General features: G+C 41.9%; 1 protein-coding gene and 1 long non-coding RNA gene across 3 annotated transcripts in view; one reads left to right on the top strand and one right to left on the bottom strand.

Moving 5' to 3' along the window:
* Positions 1 to 13,916, bottom strand: part of ERBB4 (erb-b2 receptor tyrosine kinase 4) — a 1,241,858-nt gene that overhangs the window by 633,515 nt on the left and 594,427 nt on the right. The window lies entirely within an intron of this gene.
* Positions 9,668 to 13,916, top strand: part of LOC143784241 (uncharacterized) — a 59,650-nt gene continuing 55,401 nt past the window's right edge. The window contains exon 1 of the long non-coding RNA XR_013217748.1: positions 9,668 to 9,728. This is a non-coding gene — a long non-coding RNA (uncharacterized LOC143784241). The remainder of the gene's footprint in view (positions 9,729 to 13,916) is intronic.

The following is a 13,916-nucleotide window of genomic DNA, read 5'->3' on the forward strand; positions in this document are numbered from 1 at the left end:
CCTGTGTCATGATGGATCTTCGCATGGAGAGCTTTTATTTCAACCTGGATTTAAGCATCAGGCTGTTTCTTGCCTGTGCGTTTGCTTGGGAGCAACAAAGAAATAGAGAACAACAGAGAAGGACACGGTGTAGGCGTTTTTGGAGACACCCCATTATTGAACTCCGGGAGAGCCGCGGAGCCTATCACACGCTATATGGGGAGCTTAATGCCAACCCAGACAAATTCCAGGAAAATACCAGGATGCCTCAAGACTGTTTCCGGGATTTGCTTGGTCGTGTCCAAGGAGCCATCCGGAGACAGGACACCCAGCTCCGTAGAGCAATTCCAGCAGAGGAACATCTCCTAGTTACATTAAGGTACGTAATAATTATAAACAAATGCCAGTCATAATTATTGTTGGTCTGCCGTGTATTATTTGTATTTTCCTTTATGTATTTAGCTAAACACCACCATAAATGGAATTGATTGTAATTTTATTTTTTTATTTTATTTCAGATTTCTGGCAACCGGAGAGAGCTTATCATCCATCCACTTTCAGTACTGGCTTGGAATTTCCACCCTCTCTCGAATAGTTGTGGACACCTGCCGGGCTTTGTGAATTTGTGATTTTATACCCCTACCCACGAACGTCATGTGGATTGAAATTGCAGAAAAATTCTGGAGTGTGTATGATTTCCCCAACTGTTTGGGAGCGGTGGATGGAAAGCACATACACATTATCAAACCCACCAGAACTGGATCGGAGTACTTCAACTACAAAAAATATTTTTCTGTTGTGCTCATGGCAATAGCCGATGCAGACTGTCGCTTCATCGCCGTGGACATTGGAGCTTTTGGCCGTGGCAATGACTCACAGACTTTCAAGAACTCGGATATGGGCTGACGTGTGTATGGCAAAATTTTTTATTTTCCACTGCCACAACATCTCCCCAACACTCAAGGCCCACCAATGCCATTTGTTATGGTTGGGGATGAGGCCTTTCAGATGTGTGAAAACCTACTGAAGCTATATTCCAGCCGGGACTTGAATCACACTGAAAGGATTTATAACTACAGACTGACCAGGGCCTGAAGAACAGTAAAGTGTACCTTTGGGATTCTAGTCTCAAAATGGCACATTCTTGGGACAGCCATTAAAGGTAAGGTACCGCGTTTGTAGATCATTAATAAATCACTGTAATGTAGCATAACATGCTGCTATAACCAAGTTTTAAATGCATGTGAAACAGATTTCGTGTGTTATATGTGTTTAAAGAAGGAACTGGGGGCTGACATCTTGGTTTCACAGCAGTTCACGACACTAACAGTGTCATTTTACAGCACCCCATGGACATAGGAGATAATAGACCGGCGAGGACCCTATCTATAACATTGGAGAGGTGTTAGCAGTGAGCTGGGCACGCCTCTGTGGGCTGCACAACTCACTGCTGTAGGTGTGACTAGCTGCCATTTTATTATAGCCCAGTGCTCTCTGCCTAGCTCCACTTACTCTCTATCACAGGAGCTCCATTCACTCCATTAAGCTGCACTCACAGCCTGCAGAGAGGAGGTGACACCTGACACCTGTCTCTGCCATACAATGTACCTCTCCCCTCCCTCCACAATGCCTGGCCATTCACTGCAGACCTGGAGCTCCTTCTTATCTTACTGAGGGATGAGTCACAGACAGCTCTGCACAGACAATGCTGCTCCATACACACCACATAAACTATAAACTGCTGGTGATAGCAGATCACAGGGCAGTCACACACAAAATGGCTCTGCCCTGTGATGCTGCTCTTCATTCTGCCCCAGGGATATTAGACCACCCAAAAGGGGAGGGAAATGCTGATGTCAGCAGTTACTGCCCAGATTTTCCAGCTAACAGTAAAGCTGGTAAGTCTTTCTATAGCTGCTTGAGGTCTAAAACGGAAAATGCTCCCCCTAGTGGTCAATATATATATTTGTAAGAAATTATATAATATTTTTCATATATAAATGTTTGCAAACAGTGCAAACAGTGCCTTAATACATTTTATTTACTATTTTAAGCTTAATTTCACAAAAAAACAAACTACAAGAAAACTGGTGGCGCCTTCCCTTTAATCTAAAAATGGAGACAGTCGATGAGGTGGTCAAAGCCTATGTGGTTCTCCACAATTGCATAATGGCTAAGGAGCGACCCAACATTGAACTGGATGACTCAGTTGAAAACCCATTGCCAGATTACCAGCATCACCATATGCGGTCAACTGTTTGAACCAATTTGCTGCCTATTTTGATTCTAATATTGGACGTGTGGCATGGTAAGACAATATTGTGTAAAATGTCCTGTTGGATTTGGGTCTGTACCAGTTATGTTTTAAATGTTACTAATATTTTCTGTTAATAAACTTTGTGTTTTAATATCTTGACCGAGTCTCCTATGTATTTCCTCTAAAAACCACTTAGGTTGCTAGTGATAAGGTAGTTGACGTCATTACGTCCTGATTCTGTTCTGCAGTATCTATTGGACGCAGACTGAAGAGACGATGGAGGTATAATACAAAGCAGAGCTACACTCATCAAGTCAGGTGTCATAAATAATGAATTCATGATGCACAAATAACAGCCTCATGAATTCACTATTACTGACACATGTTCAGGTGAGTATAGATATGCCTTGTGTGACCTCCATCGTCTCTTCGGTTTGTGTGAAATAGATTACATACACTGAAAAAAAATGGAGGTTATACAAGGCAGTTCTCTACTCACCAGGTCAGGTGTCCTAATTAAAGAGTTTAAGACACAGAGTTTTGTGCATCGTGCAACTCACTATTTATGACACATGACCTGTTGAGTATAGTTCTGCTTTGTATTACCGCCATTTTCTCTTCAGTCTGCGACACAGATTAATCAGACTGAAGAGATTATAGAGAAAATACAAGTTATATTTATTTTTTGCGACCTCATAGCTCTATACCAAACACACAAAGCTGCAGTCTTGTACTTAATATCTACTGGAGCTATGAGTTGGCAAAAAAATATAGTATGCAGTGCAGTGTTTCATTCGGCGCATGGTGTGTGTTGCCAGTGGCAAAATACACAAATAACCAAACATTATTGGGGGGAAAACATTTATTTTTTAACCCAAAAATTTTTTAACTGTGCCTGCTTTGGGTAGAGTGACGGAACTGGGGGGTGTGTAGCTGTGAGACCTGGCTAAGTTTGGATGATGCAGGGGTGGCAGGAGAAGGGGCAATTAAAGTAGTGGGGTCTGGGAGTTCGGGGATGGGGCTTGACGCATGAGAGGGCTGAGACACACTGGAAGGGTGAGACAAACCTGACATTACAGACACATTGGGGGGTGAGGGGGGAGGAATACAGATAGTCTGCTGCTTTTTATTTTTTTTCCCTTTTTGGGATCTATGTGTAAGTCTAGGGAGCCTCGGTGGGCTCATTTGTTGCGGCCTGGTCATGGTGGGCGACCTGTCAGGGTACGGCTGCAGCTGCATTGTGCTAGTAGAGCGGACAGCCATGCCAGAGTCCTGCTGCTGCATGGTGGTGGGGAAGGCCATGGCTGGGTCCTGCTGCATCGTGGTGGTGGTGGAGTGGAAGGCCATGCCAGGGTTCTCCTGCTGCATGGTGGTGGGGAAGGCCATGCTTGAGACCTGCTGCATCATGGTGGTGGGAGAGCGGAAGGCCATGCCAGGATCCTGCTACTGCATGGGGGTGGGGAAGGCCACGCCTGGGTCCTGCTGCATTGTGGTGGTGGTGGTGGAGCGGAAAGCAATGCCAGGGTCCTGCTGCATTGTGGTGGTGGTGGAGCAGAAGGCAGTGCCAGGGTCCTGCTGCATCGTGGTGGTGGTGGAGTGGAAGGCCATGCCTGGGTCCTGCTGCTGCATGGTGGAGGCAGTGGAGGAGGTCCAAGCAGGAGCAGCAGTTGTCATGGTGGTGGTGGTGGGCTGTCCAACAGCACTAGACATGGTGGTGGTGCTGTAGTGGTGTCTGGCAGTGCTTGGAATGGAGGTGGCCATGCAGTGGTATGCAGCAGAGCTCGACATTGAGGTCAAGTGTGTTGGCACAGGTGGATATGCCATCACTGTCTGCTGAAAATACCGACCTGAGCATAAGCAGCACTGCAGGCCTGCATGACACTAAGCTGGAGATCAGGAGTAAGGTGTTCCGACATGCCCTGTTCAATTTGATTAAAAAAATAATGTGCTGGCCTCTGGAGGTCGGCATTCACTTGGTCAAGGATTTTGGTGACCTCCTGGATAAGTGTATTCATATGGTTTATGGCACTATCCAGTCAGTTACCCATCGCCTTGAGTCCATCATGAAAGACCGAGCTCAAGTGCAAAAACTTGGGCATGAGTGACCTGTCCGAGGCCCTCTGCCGCTGCTGGGAAGAGCCCCCCAAAAAAGAGGCAGAGGCAGGGGAACACCTGATAGACCTGCTTCCTGGTCTCCAGTCTGTGTAGCAGGCCCACTTACAGCAGCACTGCTGGAAGGCTGGGACGGGTCTGTGGCTGTTTGATGAAGGACCGCTCCAGAACCAGGGTCAAGAGTGCTGCTCCATGTGCTGTGAAAAAAGAAGAAAAAAAACACATTACTACCAAACATTTCCTATAGTAAAGCGCCAACTCCTGTGGAATAGAAAAATACAGATTAGGCAATCCAAGACAACCCATTACACCACAAAAAATACTTACGTTCTCTGGGCAAGGACAGGTCACAAAAATACAAGGATGCGGTGATACTTGTATTTGCGGATCCTTGCTCCAGAACCACTAGGAACCCGGCTCTCTTGACGAAGGTCCTTGTTGAAGCCATCCTTCATCGAACGCCAGCGTGTTTTGACTTTGAGCACTGATGAAAAATATAAATAATGGTTAGACAATGCACTTTTGACCGTGATCACACAACTGTGTGTGATCACGGCCAAGGTCACTGCTGCAGCACACCGCATTGCAATACTTACAAAATGCATTTCAGACCTGAGTCGGGGCGTTATCCAAGCCATCCCACATCGCTTTGGCCACCTCATTCCATAGCCTCCGGATCGTCACGTTGTCCGAGTGCTGCGGAACCTAGGTGTCCCACAACGGGACTCGCTCATGAACCAGGGAGATTAGGAGGTAATTTTCAATGAGGTGCTCATCCCGTTCTGGAACCTAAAAAATAAATAAAGACATTAATGTTGGAGAGGTTAACATAAGGAAAAGAAAGAAGACAGAGACAGAAAACTTGCATGAATATTGAAAATCAAGAAAAAAAAGGAGTAAAGAAGAAAAGGGTAAAGAAAGAGGAAAGTAAAGAAATGAACATTCAAGAATTGTAAAGTCAGGATACAATAAACAGTCAGTCAGGTATACTTACACGCTGCCGCCTTGCCACCCAAGCGTCTCCACGCTGCTCCTGCTCAGCCTCTGCCACAGTGGAAGAACTGCTCTAAAAAAAGGAAAAAAAAATTGACACGTGTAGATGTGATGGTGAATAATTACCAGTCTGAAGAGGTGAGTACTCACTTCACTGACATTTTCCCCTTGTGCAGGCCCAGGCTGTTGCTCCTCATCAGAAGAAGATGACATTCTGATACATGCAGAAAGAAAAAAATGACAGAAATTTGGACATATAGAGACAGAAAATAGAAAATAAAGGCATTGGCTTTGATATACTCACATTGTTCAGAGTCTTGTTTCCTCCAAGGTGCTTTCCTCTGTCTGGTCTGCTTCCCAGTCTGCTGTATAGTGACCTGCCAATGTCCACTCCCTCCTTTTATCAGTTTGTATGTGGAGGGTGGCTAATCAGTGTCTAGACATGTTTTCCTGTGGTGCAACGCATGCGTTCACAAATGCAAGCAAACGCATGTGCTTGCGAACGCATGAGTTCACATAGACCGTAATGCGTTTTTGGCGCATTCCTTCCGCTAACAACCGCATACATTTCTAGGCAGCAAATTGACGCCTCTAAAATCACTACATGTAGCGTTTACCGGCAGACGACGAAACGACGAATGCGTCGTCAAATGCGGCAAAACGCAACCAATCGCAGACACCTGCGTCCCTAATGTTAAATATAGGAATACACGATGCATGCGGAAAATTGCGGCACAAACACTGCGGACACAACTGCAAATGTGAAACCAGCCTTAAAAAGATATAATACTACCACTTTGGAAAGTGTTAGTAGAACATCATCTGGAGTATGCAGTTTACGTCTATGCAACAGGTCTTTGAAAGGATACCACGGAGCTAGGAAAGTTGCAAAGAAAGAAGAGCCAAGAACTGGTAATGGGCATATATGCTCTTATCTACATGGAAAGATAGAAGTAATTAAATGTATTTAGTCTTGAGAAGAGAAGTCTCAACTTAACTAACCTGTACAAATACATAAATGGCCAATACAAAATGTATGATCAAAAGCTGTTTCATGTTACACCCCCTCATTAGACAAGGGGGCGCTCTCTCTGCTAGAAGTAAGGTTAAGTTTACATGAGACAAGGTTTCTTAACTACAAGAACTAATAATCTGTGAAATTTCAAAAAAGGCTCATCGTCGATGCTTTTTTTTAGAAGAAAATAGCATAAAAGCAGTAGTAAATCCATAAAGTTGTTTTCAGAAAGTTTGATCCATTCATTTAGAAAAATCAATTTAGAAAAATACATGGTGCTTACAGTAAAACATGGTGGTATCTGTCCTTATGTTGGGTTGCATGAGCACGGCTGGTGTCAGGAAGCCACATTTCATTGATCGTATCATGAATTAACCATTGTACAGGTCTATATTAAAAGAAAAGATGTTCCATCACACCATGCTTTTAGTAGATGTGCACTTTTCCAACATGACATTTATCCAACACATACAATCTGTTGTATGTGCGAAGATGAGCAGTGTGAACGTGATTCAGCAGCCAAGTACAGTATGTTTCCTGATTTGAACCTAATCGAACACCTATGAGGATATTCTGAACAGAAAAGTTGGCCATAACGCTCCATCCAACATCCAGGCTCTAAAATAGGTTAATATTGAAGAATGGAAAAAGATAGAGGTTGCAATATAGCACCAACATGTTTATTCCACACCAAGAAGACTTGGTGCTGTACTTAAAAATCATAGAGTTCAAACAAAATACTAAATGTAATAATTTTTGATGTGGGGTGTACTCATTTTTGCATCAAATAATTTGAGTAAAAATTAAGATTTTGTAATAAAAGTTATATTTTTAACCTTACTTATGTATTAAGGGTTAAAAAAGTATTCTATGAAACAGTCTTGTCAAATTTTTGGAAATGATTCTAGTGTTAAGTGAGATATTGCATAAAATCTTACTTTCAAATATACTGTATATTTGTTATTGCCCATGGAAATGGAAAGTGATTGTTGCGCTCGATATATATATATTTGACGCTAGTGACAAGGCCTACTAGGGGCATGTAATCAATTAAACTGGTCAATGGAGCAATGGAAGAAAGTAGCCTTGTCTGGAAAATCATATTTTCTTTTGTATTATGTGGACATCTGGGTACATGTGCTTTGGCTATCTGGGGAAGAAATGGCCAAAGATGCACAATGGGAATAAGGAAAACTTGAGGAGGCAATGCTCTGCTGGGAAACCATGTGCCCTGGCATTCAGTTGGACACTACACAGGAACAGGCTGCCTCAAAAGGTGGTGAGTTCTCCTTCAATGGTAGTCTTCAAACAGAGGCTGGACAAACATCTGAGATGGTTTACTGAATCCAGCATTGAGCAGGGGGTTGGACACGATGACCCTGGAGGTCCTTCCAACTCTAACATTCTATGATTCAATGGTGAGTTCTCCTTCAATCGAAGTCTTCAAACAGAATTTGTACCGACATCTGTAGTGTTGAGCATTCCGATACCGCAAGTATCGGTTATCGGCCGATATTTGCTGTATCGGAATTCCGATACCGAGATCCGATACTTTTGTGGTATCGGGAATCGGAATCGGAAGTTCCCAGTGTATGGTTCCCAGGGTCTGAAGGAGAGAAAACTCTCCTTCAGGCCCTGGGATCCATATCCATGTAAAAAATAAAGAATTAAAATAAAAAATAGGGATATACTCACCCTCGGACGCGCCCTGGTAGTAACCGGCAGCCTTCTTTGCTGAAAATGAGCGCGTTCAGCACCTTCCATGACGTCACGGCTTCTGATTGGTTGTGTGCCGCTCATGTGACTGCCACGTGACCAATCACAAGCCGCGACGTCATCCCTCAGGTCCTAAATTCCCTTCTAGGAATTTAGGACCTGAGGGATGACGTCACGGCTTGTGATTGGTCGTGTGGCGGTCACATGAGCGGCACGCGACCAATCAGAAGCCGTGACGTCATGGAAGGTACTGAACTTGCTCATTTTAAGCAAAGAAGGCTGCCGGTTCACAGCGGTAAAGTCCAGGCTGCGTCGGAGAGGTGAGTATATCAATATTTTTTATTTTAATTCTTTATTTTACACATTAATATGGATCCCAGGGCCTGAAGGAGAGTTTCCTCTCCTTCAGACCCTGGGAACCATCAGGGATACCTTCCGATACTTGAGTCCCATTGACTTGTATTGGTATCGGGTATCGGTATCGGATCAGATCCGATTCTTTGCCGGTATCGGCCGATACTTTCCGATACCGATACTTTCAAGTGTCGGACGGTATCGCTCAACACTAGACATCTGTCTGACATGGTTTAGTGAATCCTGCTTTGAGCAGGGGGTTGGACACGATGACCCTTGAGATCCACTCCAACTCTAACATACTATGATTCTATGCTTATAAAGTACCTAAACATTGTTGTAAACTGTGTGCTCCGCTGTATAACAGTATAGTTTGTGGGATATATTATATGTAATATGTGCTTAAACAAATAACTAAGTCTTCTGATTCTTATGCTGCAGTCGACAAATTGCGCATTTTCTTCCTGTTTGGCCAGTACATGTTTGTGCCATCTTAAACACCCTACAATAAATAGACAAACAAACAACATATTTTGTATATGCCCCTCGTGGGCGCTTAAGCCATCCTCTACAAACAGTAGACACCAGGTTAATAAATTCCAGTATGTTAAGAAATAAGCCTTCCTCTGCATACTTATATTGCATTTTCCTTCATTATCCCATAATCACTTTGCAACCTGTTGTCTCATTCACAATCCCACTGTCCATCTTTTTATTCCTAGCCAAATTTACTAGCTTCCACGACTTTTACAGCAGCCATCTGTTAATTAGATTCAGATTTCGGTCTGTTTCTGCCTGTTTTTGTCCCTGCTCCCGCTATCTCTTTGGCTGCCCTTTCCCACAATGACTGTGCCTTTGCTCTTTCATTGACCCTCCTAAATCCTCTGTCATTTGTTGGTTGCACACAATAATAGCCACTGCGGAGAATACTAAACAATAGAAACCCTGTTTCAAGTCGATGTTCTGTTTATCCTTAATTTTGCCATATTTCTCTCTTGACTGAGTGAAATCCTACAGTAATAATAAAGTCCTGCATTTGCAGATATCCTGAAGTTCACATTTCAGTCTGAGTAGTTACATAAGATTCCTGGTGGTCTCTACGTCTGATGTAGGTTTATTATAAAACAGACATGACCACAGGAGACTGTGCAGTAAGATTCGCTATGTCACTTACCCCTTGTGCAGGGCATTGCAGTGGCTTAAGTATCCATGGTTACGATCACTAACAGCAACTAACTGCCACTATATGATTGGTCATAATAACCATGAATACCCAACCTACTGCAATGCCCTGCACATGGGGTAAGTGACATAACACATCAGCAGAACTATACTACATTTCTAATTGGAGGTATTTGCTAATGTTAATATTATACTTACTGCATATTCGTATAAGTATAATATGCTAATAAGCATATTGCTCTAGTAGAACTAAATGTGTGCACTGTAATAATATTCAGCCATAAAATGATTGACCCAACCTCACATATACTATGCACCATATAGGTAAATAATAGACAATATTTGCTATTTACTTGCTTATAAAAAAATGATCCAATGAAGGATTATGACTTTTTTTGTTACATAGTAGAGCGCCACCTAGTATTCAGTGTACAGCAATGTGTATACATCCATCTAATGAGCTGGAGGATGCTGGTCCCACATGGTCAGTCACTTTCCCCACAGCCGGGTCACTACTGATCCTCTATGCACTGCAGAGCAGCCAATAGAAGAACAAGCAGGCCAAATATCTATTTCTATTGGTTTCTCTTCCATTAATTACTCCCTATGCAGAACCCTGGCTGCAGGGAGTGACTGAGCATGTGCAACCATCAACACTCAGCTCATTACCTAGACCTGGACATTGCTATTATTATTATTATTATTAATTATTTTTAGACAGTTTTGAAAAAGTTGAGACAAAAATCCTTAAAAATAACACCAAAAGTAGAGCTCAATGGTAAAATATTACAAGTTAAGTTTGTCTACTTTTGTCAGTTTGCAAGGAATTGAGCAAACTTCTATCCGACATTACTTTTCTCCTGATAATATTCATTTCTTTGCTGTCAGGCAGCTTAGTGGACATGGCTAACATAAGGGGAGATACTGAAGACCTATTTTGGTGTTGGGATAAGTTAAATGGGTATTCCCATCTCCGAGATCCTATGCCACTATGTAGTAGGTGTAATAACAATAACATTAGCAAATACCTCCAATTAGAAATGTAGCATAGTTCTTCGGATTAACTATGTCGCTTACTCCATGTGCAGGGCATTGCAGTAGCTTAGGAATCCATGGTTATGACCACTCATATCCTGACAGTTAGTAGTTTGTTAGTGGTTGCAACCATGGATACCTAAACTACTGCAAAGCCCTGCACATGGGGTAAGTGACATAGCAAATCAGAAGAACTACACTATATTTTTAATTGGAGGTATTATTATTATTACACCTATTAAACATAGGGATAGGATCTAGGAGATGGGAATACTCCTCTGAGTCGGACTCCCGAAAGGAAATAAATAAAAAAATTTCAAAAGTTGTATGACTATTCAGAAAAGCCACCTCTCTTACAAAGACCAATAGGTAGTTTCTTAATTTTTTTAGGTTCACAAATGGTTTGTCAGAAAATGCAACAGCCAGCACATAAAATAAAGAAAAAATGGCTTGGCTTGTTAAAGTTAGATATTTGAATAAAAAATCAGCAATATAAGAATCCAGTTAAATACTTTCCCAGGACTGATTTGCTGCTATCGGTAGCACAAATGTTACACTGTTTCATTATCACTCTGCTGTTTAGCATTCTGGTCCTGTTGTCGTGTCCCTCGATGACCGGTGATTTGCTGTAAACAAACTGACATTGATCCAAAGATCTCCATTAATGTCGCCAGAGAAATGCAGACTTAGGGTTCCCATTCCACTGCCTGTGACAATCACTGAGATGAACCCCTGTAGACATCTAGGCCTGCAGATTATCTGCAAGAAAACTTCAAGGCAACCCAGTAATTGGCAAAGCTTCACACCCACTGATTTATACATAGGGGATTTCATACACACAAACATAACATGAATCCCTAGCATAATCATTTAAGCACACAAAGACCATACACATCTGACCTGTTCCTGCACAATATAAATATATATATATATACACTGTGTTCCAAATTATTATGCACATAGAGTTTAGGAGTGATAAGGTTAGAATTTTTTTGATTGTCACTTAAACTCATTGATGGTGATGTGTGTCAGGGCTCTTTATATCACTGAAAGCAATTGCAGATACCTGTGCAAATTAGTTTGGCAGGTGTGTCCAAATAAAGGCAAGACTACTTAAGAAGGCTGTTCCACATTATTAAGCAGCCTACATTTTTTGCCAGAATGGGAAAGAAAAAGGATGTGTCGGCTGCTGAGAAGTAACACATTGTGGAGTATTTAGGTCAAGGCATGACTACAATCAACATTGCCAAGACACTTCATCGTGATCATCGCACAATCAAGAAGTATGTAGCTGATTCCCAGCACACACGTGTGCGTGCTGATAAGGAAAAATTGAGTACTCTTTCCAACAGGCAATTGTGTAAGGTTAAAAGAGCAGCTGCAAAAATGCCTTGTCTATGATGGCGGGAGGCAGTTCACATCTAAGCAACAGCTCTGGGAGGGTATTCTGTCCACATGCAAAACAATTGAAGCAGAAGCCATCCAAAAACCGACAAATTCAATGGACGAGAGAGTTCAGAAGCTTCTTTCGAACAAGGGGTCCTATGTGCAAATGTAACCTCACCTAGAATAAAGTTTTCACTTGAAACATGCATTTTGAGTGTTTATTTTTTTTTAAAAGATACTGTTTTCATAGGCATTTTTTTCCAAAACATTGCAATTATACTAGAATAGTAGATGACTGGAAAATAACAATGACTGCAATTCAGATAGGTAATTTAGAGAAAATATGAGGAAATATTATTTGCATAATAATTCGGAACACAGTGTATATATATATATATATATATATATACAGATCTGGCAAAAATTAAGAGTAGACCACTGCAAAATGTTAAGCTTGTCTGATTTTTCTCTTTATAGGTATATTTTTGAGTAAAATGTAAATTGTTCTTTTATTCTATAAACTACTGACAACATGTCTCTGAATTTCCAAGCATTACATTTTTTATTTTTTTTTCTGAAAAGGAGAAATGGTCAAAATTACAAAAGAAACCAGTGCTTTCAGACCTCAAATAATGCAAAGAAAACGAGTTCATAATCATTAAGAAGCAACAATACTAATGTTATAACTCAGGAAGAGTTCAGAAATCAATATTTTGTGGAATAACCATGATTTTTAATCACAGCTTTCATGCGTCTTGGCATGCTTTCCACCAGTCTTTCACACTGCTTCTGGGCAAAAATTTAAGCAGTTCTTCTTTGTTTGATGGCTTGTGACTATCCATCATCCTCTTGATTACATTCCAGAGGTTTCCTTTGGGGTTCAGGTCTGGAGATTGGGCTGCCCGTGATAGGGTTTTGATGTGGTGGTCTCTTAATTTTTGCCAGAGCTGTACATATGCAAAAGAACACAGCAGCACACTGTAAGCATTAACACATATGCAAATACTGAATATATGAAATTTGGACTACAGGACTGCTATATAAAATAAACTTATAAAAATGAAGGTCCTTAGAGCATAAATTGCCCAATTTATAAGAGCCCATGAGGCATGACAAAGAGTGCCTTTCTTTAATAGGACTCTAAGCTTAACATTGATCAAACATGCCTATCCCAGGATAAAAGCCTACAAATTTGAATCTGCAGTGGCTGATGGGCTCTCATGAATTCAGTGTGTGCATACATCCTAGCACTTACAGAGTGCTGCTGTATTCTTTAGTGTATATATATATATACACAGTACAGACCAAAAGTTTGGACACACCTTCTCATTTAAAGATTTTTCTGTATTTTCATGACTATGAAAATTGTACATTCACACTGAAGGCATCAAAACTATGAATTAACACATGTGGAATTAGGCTTCTTTCACACTAGCGTCGGGCTCGGCCTATCGCAGTGCGTCGGGCCGAGGTTACCGACGCTAGCGTTGTCTCCGCCGCACAACGGGGGCAGCGGATGCAATTTTCCAGCGCATTCGCTGCCCTATTGTGAGGTGCAGGGAGGTGGGGGCGGAGTTCCGGCTGCGCATGTGCGACGGTTGCGACGTGTGGCAATCCGTCGCAATGCGTCACTAATGTTAGTCAATGGAGAAAAAACGCATCCTGCAAGCACTTTTGCAGGATGCGTTTTTTCTGCAAAACGACGCATTGTGATGGATTGCAGTTAACGCTAGTGTGAAAGAAGCCTTATATACTTAACAAAAAAGTGTGTAACAACTGAAATTATGTCTTATATTCTAGGTTCTTCAAAGTAGCCACCTTTTGCTTTGATGACTGCTTTGCACACTCTTGGCATTCTCTTGATGAGCTTCATGCTTGATAAAGGTT

The sequence above is a fragment of the Ranitomeya variabilis genome, chromosome 7 (assembly GCF_051348905.1).
Source record: "Ranitomeya variabilis isolate aRanVar5 chromosome 7, aRanVar5.hap1, whole genome shotgun sequence".
NCBI classification, from domain to species: Eukaryota; Metazoa; Chordata; class Amphibia; order Anura; family Dendrobatidae; genus Ranitomeya; species Ranitomeya variabilis.